At 50.8% G+C, this 9,000-nt stretch overlaps 1 non-coding gene across 1 annotated transcript; it reads left to right on the plus strand.

The window, feature by feature from the left end:
* Positions 1-968: 968 nt before the first annotated feature.
* Positions 969-1,044, plus strand: TRNAP-CGG (transfer RNA proline (anticodon CGG)). Its single transcript has one exon. It is a non-coding gene; the product is annotated as a tRNA-Pro (tRNA).
* The last annotated feature ends 7,956 nt before the right edge of the window (positions 1,045-9,000 follow it).

The following is a 9,000-nucleotide window of genomic DNA, read 5'->3' on the forward strand; positions in this document are numbered from 1 at the left end:
AATCGCGGACGCCGCAGTAGATGCCTTCGGTGGAAGCCGTGGGGATGCGTTGCCGGCGCTTGTGTGTCTTGAAAGCGATCTGCGATGTGGCCAAAGTGCGGGCCCGCCCGGGCCTAATCTTCAAAGCAATCTGCGAGTTTGCAGAGTGCACGTATTGCTGGTAGCTTCGTATGCGCTGTGCTTTCGACGTTTCGTTCACATTGAAGCGATAGATGCACGGAGCCCAATTGGCTCGCGGCTGCTGCCACGATTCCTAACTCCAGAATTTTCAGAGACAGTTTCAGCTGTCATTGAAAGGGATGTGTTCATGTTTACCTGTGCGCGCGTGACACCGCTCTGGTGGATTTAGTTAAAACACGTTGATGGGCTAGTTGTTTTGAATCCATGATAGAATGTGTAAGCGTGACTGAACAAGGACATACAGAGAAGCAGACACAAAAAAAAACAGCGCTGTCTCTGTGTGTCTGTTTCTTTCTACGTCCTCGTTGAGTCGCGCTAACACATTCTATCATTGTTAAGTTAATTAGTAAACGAATGATTACAAGTTTATATGGCCGATAAAACTACTATCCTTACTTCGCACAGCTATATTTGCTAACGCAATCGGCGCTTCGACTTCGGGCGGAACTGCGAATTTTTCACCTGCAAATTTATATTGACACCATTTTGCTATGTATACATATCTGAGGCATGGGTTATACAACATGACGTCTTCAATTTTGCTGTCGTTGTCAAGAGCGTCGTCTGCTAGCGAGCGCGCTTTCGTTGCGCGAACTCTGGCGGACGCCCACTTTTTCTCGCTGAAACTGTGTGCAGTAAAATATTTTGATGTAGTAGTTCTGCGGAAACCTGCAAGGTGGAGAGAAATGCCTCTCCACCTTGCGGGTTTCCGCAGAACTACTACGTCAATCACTTGCCTTTGCTTCGTGTTGCCGACAAATTCGACTTCGCTCTGCCATCCGCTAGCCGCCTGGTTAGCTCAGATGGTAGAGCGGCTGCCCCCGGAAAGGCGGTGGTCCCGGGTTCGAGTCCCGGACCAGGACGAATTTTTCTTCAACTTTCGAGGAACCCGTATGGGTTTTCTTTGTAGCAATTGCTACGAACGGGTGGATGTCTGTTTATTCCTTTATTAGTAAAATATTTTATGGTTTTGCTTCCTTTGGTGCGCCCGCGAATCTTGTTGGCAGGTATCAATTGCAGTTTTAACCAGATGAACTGCTATTTTAACAGCGGAGCTGTTTAAGCTTTTAGTTCCGTCGTGGAGCGTTACCAGAAAAGTCAGCCCAGCTGTGCGCCGCCTCGCGTTGCCTAGCAACCACCTGCGACAGCACCGAGCCACGTAACATCCTCACACGTGTAGGGTGGAGCCGTGACGTCACAGGCGAATAAAAGCTCAGAACAGCTGGCGCGGCGACGTACCTCACGCCTCCTCTACTCCGTGCGTACGTGCTGCTGCCACGCGAAGACCGAAGAAAGTCCGTACGCGCGAAGAACAAGTGGCTTACCAGGACTCGAAGAGCGCCGTACTGCCAAGCGAGAAGTGATGCGTTGCTGCCGAACTGGTCCGGAATACCGCTCTGAAGCTGCGGCTGAGAAGAGGCGGCGCCGAGTCGAAAATCCCGAGTTTCCCTCCAGGGGATGGACGCCAGAGGGGGCCAGACGGAGCAGACGTGCCTGACATCGGCTCCACCGAAACCCGATTTACTCCCGCTCCAATGAACGTAGGACAACAACCGAGATATTAGCTGGACCATACTCATCGAGATCTACACCCGGATATCATTTTCTAACCGGTAGGCGAATTTTTTACCTCAATATCGAAGTTTGAAGATTCCAAGCGGACGCAGCTGCGTCGGGTAACAACCACGGCAAGAACGCTCACAGAAACGCACGGCGTTCGCTACGCCTAGGCGTTGTCTGTGAGACCGCTGCCGCCTCAACGGTACAGAAAATGTCTCAGAAGGCCTCTCAAGAGCCAATGACGGCTACCGGTTAACACCGGCACCAGTGTGCTCTATCTCAGGGCACTCACCGAACGATAAAAGAACAACCTTCATCCACCGAGATGGAACACTAGTTCGACAAAGACCTCATCGAAACCGACCAGTGAAGTTCAGCGTTGTTTGTGCGGGTGGCTGCATGTAAGGGTCACGCGGGGTGGCCAGAAGAGACGCGTGGTTAGACACCAATACGGCGGCGGAGAGTTATAGCCATCCGGGGCGGGGGAGCCGCGGTTTACGAAGAGCGCGTAAGCGAGTAGACTGTGAGTCGGGGCTTTCGCCGGTCGGTTCGCAGAAGCAGTGCCATGGCTTTGTAGTCAGCCCCTCGCCGCTGAACCGCACCATGCCAAGACATTCCGCAAACGGACCAGATACCCCAGCGGGGCGTGGAAGTGTTTTCTGCGGGGGAGTGTGTCTTGCTTGTTTGTGAGACAAGAGACTCGTTGCACTGCAAAGGATGTGTGGCAACGGCCTTGATGTATTGGAACTCCGGATAGTGTCACCCTAGAGCCATGTTGTGTGCACACTGCGCGCACCGCAGTGTGATTGGACAAACGATGGGGCGAGGAGGGTGTTGAGAATGCTATTATGTACGTGCAGGGCCGTTGGAAGGGGATTCGGTGGCGATTCGGCTTAGAAAGAAGACCAAATTCTAACTTTTGACTCGTAGTTTGGTGTCCGTGTAAATAATTTCCATTCTATCGCTTGCCTATTCTATCTTGATAAACAGTTAACTCCTTTGCAATCAGCGTCACTGGCTTGCCTACATTAATTTGACTTCGCGACATCCACAACATCTTTAAGTTTCCCTCACTGACATCGAAGCGAACATCAACTGGTGCAGTCGACAGGATCGCGACGTCTTTCTACTGAAGGCAAGTGACGTGTTGGTTGCTTGGGCAGAGAGCAAGCAGGCGGGAGAGCATTTGGAGGCCCCAAGAAAGGACACGACATCAGCGTTCGGAAGGACGGTGGAGAAAGCTACGAGCAAGGCTGCAAGCTAGACAGTCAGCAGCAGGCTCATTGTTGCTGAGCGGAGCTCCAGCAATCTCGGAGCCGCACATCACAGGAATGCCGGAGATGCCACAGGTGGAATAGCGACGTAGCGCAGCGGCGTTCGAGTCAGCAAGACTGACGGGGTGAACCGCAGGAGCGCAGAAGACGTCAAGGGTTACACAGCGACGTAGCGCCGCGGAGTTCGAGTCGGCAAGGCTGACGGGGCGAACCGCAGGAGCGCCGGTGATGTCGAGGGAGGCATAGCGACGGTGGCGACGTGGAGTTCGAGAGCAGTGAGCAACCTGGAAAAAGAAGTGGAAGTTTGCGGATTTGTTTCGCACCGGACAACTATCATTGGTTGCTGCGACAGAGAGCTGTCACGAGCACCCAGGAGGGCCAACAACACCCCGGAGAGGCAGTCCAGGCCGCGGAGACAGGAGTGGTCAAGGTAGGGCACTTGTCTGTTGTCTCTTGGTCCACCATGTCGGGCTAGCGCCTAAGTGATATTCTCGAGTTAAAGGGAGGTTTGTAGGACATCTCACGACGGCGGAGAGCGACATAGCTGCCGCAGGGGCTGGTCAAGAAGGGGAAAATGTACCCATTCGACAGCGTGAGCAATTGCTCACAAAAGAAGTGTTTGAGCTTGAGAAGCTCAGACTAATGCTAGAGATGGAAAAAATTAACCTGGCTCAAATGCAGCTACAGCCGCTGGTGGATGCACAGCGCGAGCAAAGGAAGTTGTCGGGTATCAAGCTGGGGGAGTATGCGAAAGAATTGAAGGCAGTTCTTGCTCCAATGCCAGAGGCGGATCCCACAGTGCCCCCATGGTTTAAAATTGTGGACACTCTCTTTGAAACATTGCAAATACCCGAGGATATTCGTGTAGTGATCTTGCTGCCGTTCCTGAATGAGAAGATGAGAGCATTTGTTGCAAGCGAGTCGGACGGCAGCGTAATGCCATACCCTGAACTGAAAGAAAAAATTCTAAAGGAGCTTAAACTGACTCCTAATGAGTATTGGCGCTTATTCCTTTCTGTAAAGAAAGAAGAGGGTGATTCATGGCATCAGGTGGCGACCAGGTTAGAGTATCTCATACTACCTAAAGAGTAGGGATGTCACAACCTTGAAGGATCTAACGGATTTGGTTATCGCCGATAGGTTTGAACAGATATTATCAGAAAAAGTAAGGACATACGTAATGCAGAATGAAGTCAAGGACTGGCTTGTCGCTAGCGAAATTGCCGAGTTAGCCAAGACATACGAGGAAAGCAGACGCATGGGCTGCACCCGAGAGCGTTCGGATAAGCCACTCCGTGAAGGAGACAGACGCGTGGGGAAGACGAGTGGCCAAGCAGGGAATGCAGGCAAGAAAACTCGAACGGGAGCTATCCGATGCTTCCAATGCAAGACATTTGGACACTATGCCAACAATTGTCCAGACCCGCGGCACGGTTTCGAGGAGGTGCAGCCCGAGGAAGAGAGCAGTAAAATCGTAGCGAGGGCGGAGATAATTGTATCTGACAGTTTTCGGCCGCAGCTGGAGCAGTGTGATAAGGTAAACCAGCAAGCCGCGTCGGAGGTGTTAAACTGGGTCGATTTGAAAGTTGGGGAGAATTCCGTCAGGGCTTGTCTCGATTCAGGTTCAGAGATAACTGTGCTAAGGAAAGAGACGGTATCCGAGGATTGTAAGGGCAAGAGTTCAGGTAAAATTAAGTTGAAAAGTGCATTTGGTCAGGTTGTTGACGCTGACTTGCTTTATGTACCACTATCTCTAGCCGAAACGGATGGACGCAACCACCAAGTGCAGACTCTGTGTGCAGTCACCGAGGTGTTGTCACAAGGGATAGGCGCATTGTTAACGCCAAAGGCACATGAACTTCTGAAACGCGTGAAAAGGAAGCGGGACGAAGAAGCGCAGGATAGAGCCACTCTCGAGCAGTGTTTACCGCTACAGATATTGCGGTCGCCAACTGGCCGGCGGGGGGTCCAGAGCTCAATGAGGAGACGAAAGAGGATATCGGTGCTTCGGCGGGCCTAGCTGGAAATGAAGCTGTGGGTTCAGATGATGTCACGCCTGTGGCTAGCTTCAGGGCAGAACAGAAAGAGAACGATTCGCTGCATGAAGTTTGTACACAAGCAGTTGAAGGTACGCGCGGAAGGAATGTGCAGGATAGATTGTCTTTTCATGAAAGGAAAATTAAATGGCCAAGTTCAGAAGCAATTGGTGTTGCCCGAATTCGAAAGGACAGGAGATTTAGAACTCGCGCACGACACACCGAGTGAGGAATCCATGTCTGAGGAAGAAACGAAGCAAAGGCTTAGGAGCACAGTGTCAAGGTTTCAAGCCCCGGAAACAAAGAGGGATCTGACAACGGGGCTCGGCCTTGTAAGCTAATACCGCGATCATGCTCCTGAATATTCTAAATGGCTGTGCCCTCTGTCTGACTTGTCCGACCGTGGGGTACCCAAGGCACTCCCTAAGTATGAAGAGGCAGAAAACGCACTTCGTGCTGTAAATAATGCGTTAGCATCACTGTCGCAGGTGGTGGCCCATGGTCATGGTCGCGATTTGCTGTTGACAAGCGACGCCTCCGAGGTACCGGTAAGGACCTGCCTACCGCAGCTTGCAATGATAGAACAAACAGCGGTCGCATTACCCAGTAAAAGGTTGATGGTAGCACAGGCAGAGTGGTTAATCATAGATAGAGAGGTGTTTGCGGCCGTGGTGACGCTAGGGAGGTTTCGCACCCGGCTATTTGGAGCGAGAATAAAGGTGCCCACAGACCACAATCCGCAAGCGTTTCAGGCGGGCTCTGGGTCAACCAACCCGAGGTTGTTGCGCTAGTCATATGCGCTGCAAGCTTACAAATTTGATAACGGTTAGGGTGACTAGCACATGATACGGGAAGCGCGCGGCCAATGTGGCCCTGCTGAGCTTTTGTTTGCATAAGCCTGTGTGTATGTCAGCGGGCTGGTTAGTACGCATGTGCCCATTTCCATTGTTCGCGGGTGCTTCTGTTGACAGGTCTCAAGGCCGACAGTGAAGCTATTTTGTCGTTTGCCGCGAATGCAGGGTGGACCTGACGGCAGATTTGTGCCCTTCCTTCATGGACTTCAAGGGACATATTGTGTTGTGTTGTGTGGTGTTTACGGGTGGTGTGTGTGTGAAATGTCACGCTGACAACAAGTATCCCCGTGACATTCTTGGTGGGGAGGAGTGGAGTTCAGCGTTGTTTGTGCGGGCGGCTGCATGTAAGGGTCACGCGGGGTGGCCAGAAGACACGCGTGGTTCGACACCAAGACGGCGGCGGAGAGTTGTAGCCATCGGGGGTGGGGGAGTCGCGGTTTACGAAGAGTGCGTAAGCGAGTAGACTGAGTCGGGGCTTCCGCCCGTCGGTTCGCAGAAGCAGTGCGATGGCTTTAGAGTCAACCCCTTGCCGCTGAACCCCACCATGCCGAGACATTCCGCAAACGTACCAGATGCCCCAACGGGGCGTGGAAGTGTTTTCTGCGGGGGAGTGTGTCTTTCTTGTTTGTGAGACAAGAGACTCGTTGCACTGCAAAGGATGTGTGGCAACGGCCTTGACGTATTGGAATTCCGGATAGTGTCACCCTAGAGGCCCGTTGTGTGCACACTGCGCGCACCGCAGTGTGATTGAAGAAACGATGGGTTGAGAGTGTTTTTATGTACCTGCAGGGCCCATGGAAGGGGATTCGGTGGAGATTCGGCTGAGAAAGAAGAACAAATTCTAACTTTTGATCGTAGTTTGATGTCCGTGTAAATACTTTCCATTCTATCGCTTGCCTATTCTATCTTAATAAACAGTTAACTCCTTTGCAATCAGCGTCACTGGCTTGCCTACTGTAATGTGACTTCGCGCCATCCACAACATCTTTAAGTTTCCCTCACTGACATCGAGGCGAACATCAACTCCACCCGACAAAGGTCGACTGCACTGGCGGTAGTTCGCACATTGTAGAATTACAAAGAGCTAAGAAACAACGTAAGCAGAACGAAAAAGGCAAGAAATCCCGATCTCCGAAGCAACGCGCGGCTCACCAAGTCGGGCAAACTTCGCGAAGGGGGAACGCGGCGACCATCCATATGGTGTGGCCGACAACCAAGGAAATCGCTTCCACCATCCAAAGCGCAAACCTCGGCCAGCACTACCCAAATGATGATGTAAAAATCATCATGCACCCCACAAAGGGATTAACAATGAAATGTATACTCAATCAAATCAGTCAATCAAAGACATAATCACAGGCGTGGATTTCATCCTCCGCACTCACCCCGGATTTATTATAATTTTATCGGTGCGCAGCACTGAAGTGGCCAACGTACTCCGCTGCATCACGCAACTCGAATTGAACGGACGCGTGCACCAATTCAACACATTGTAGCTGACCCCGACAACTGCTATCGAGGTGTGGTGGAGGCACAGCTAACCAGCTCAGACCTGGCGGGACAACAGTCCTTCGTAATACAGGTCATGAGGGCGGCTGAGGCCAGCGGGGCCTTGTACTAAAGAGGCTCCGGCCATTGCACGTAAATCGTTTAAGACAAGTTTCTCTCTCTCTCTCTCCCACTCTCCCTCAAGGCAACGCGAGAGTCGGCGCCTGAACGCTCGACATCGCCGAGAAATTGATCCCGATCTGCCACTGCTCGAAAACTTCCAGCGTCAGTGCCGCCGAGACAACTTAGCAAAACCTAGCAAATATATAACCTCGCAAAACCTAGAAACAACCTAGCCAATCCTACCATATGCTGGCAAAACCTAGAAATGACTTAGCCAAGCCTACCAACAACTTAGCGAAACATAGCACAACCTCGCAAAACCTACGAACAAACTAGGCAAGCCACCCCAGGTAGCACAAAAGAGATACGTAACGTTTTCGTAGCGTTTATCCAAGACGATAAAAACGGGTTAAAGAAGACACGAATGAGAGAACTTCGGCGGCAAAACGTCGTATATCTCTGCTAATGTCCGGCTTAATTACTTTCTTGAGACGATCTAGAACAGGTCTGCAAGACGTATTCGAAAAGCTGGTCTAGAAATAGGATTGGGAAAGACACAAGTAATCCCTTTGGCAAAACTATTCGTAACCAATTTCTAAACGTTTTTAGGACGTTATCAAAAAGCTGGTCTAGAAGCGGTCTTGAAAGGTTTACGATCATCTGAAGCTAATTTTCGCGGGTGACGGGCGCGATCAGACATCGTTGTTCAAAACACGCGTTTAATTTCGCCTCACGCGACAGGCCTATGCCGCGCAGACGTCGTCAGCCGCACCCGTTGGCACGGCCTAGGCCAATCGCGTGAGGTAAAACTGATCGGGCGTTTCGAACAACGATCTCCAATTGCGCCCCAGATGAGTAGAAGCGTCGGTGTTGACTGTAAGAGCCACAGCGCAGTGCCAAGCACTGTTCCCCGCATGGCCGACGCATCCTCTACCAAGTCGCACGAAAATGAGCCTGTTAGGAATAATAAATCCTTAATACCGCCTTTAGTAAGCTACGATGCTTACGACCACAATAGGAATGACATCCTGCAAAGAACAAATGGCCACGTCTTGGCAGGTGGCCAGACCAAGCCCTTCATGCCAAGAGTGCATGAAATGAGAACATTGTGACAAAGCAAAAACACTTTATTAAAATGTAATGCTTATGCAAGGTTCGAACAAACTGTGTGAGAAATGCAAATAGAAGTAAAGGTACATTAACAATGACAAAAGTCGCAGAAAGGATTCGTAATGAACTCGAAAGTGAACATTCACTAGCACATAAACAAAATTCCAAGTACACATTCAAAAATGAAAAGAAAAACCTGGGGTGTACTAAAGTGTCTAATTTATCATAGTAAAGTGCACGTGCTATTAGATGGACTAGAGTTATGCAGAAGTGACATCGGAGCGAATGGAAGAAGTAGACTGAAAAATGCAAGAGTATGAATCGGATGGTAACTGCCTCCAAGCAATGTTACCTATCAGCTAGAAGCTTGAAAAG

Source organism: Dermacentor andersoni, chromosome 10 (assembly GCF_023375885.2).
Source record: "Dermacentor andersoni chromosome 10, qqDerAnde1_hic_scaffold, whole genome shotgun sequence".
Classification (NCBI taxonomy): domain Eukaryota; kingdom Metazoa; phylum Arthropoda; class Arachnida; order Ixodida; family Ixodidae; genus Dermacentor; species Dermacentor andersoni.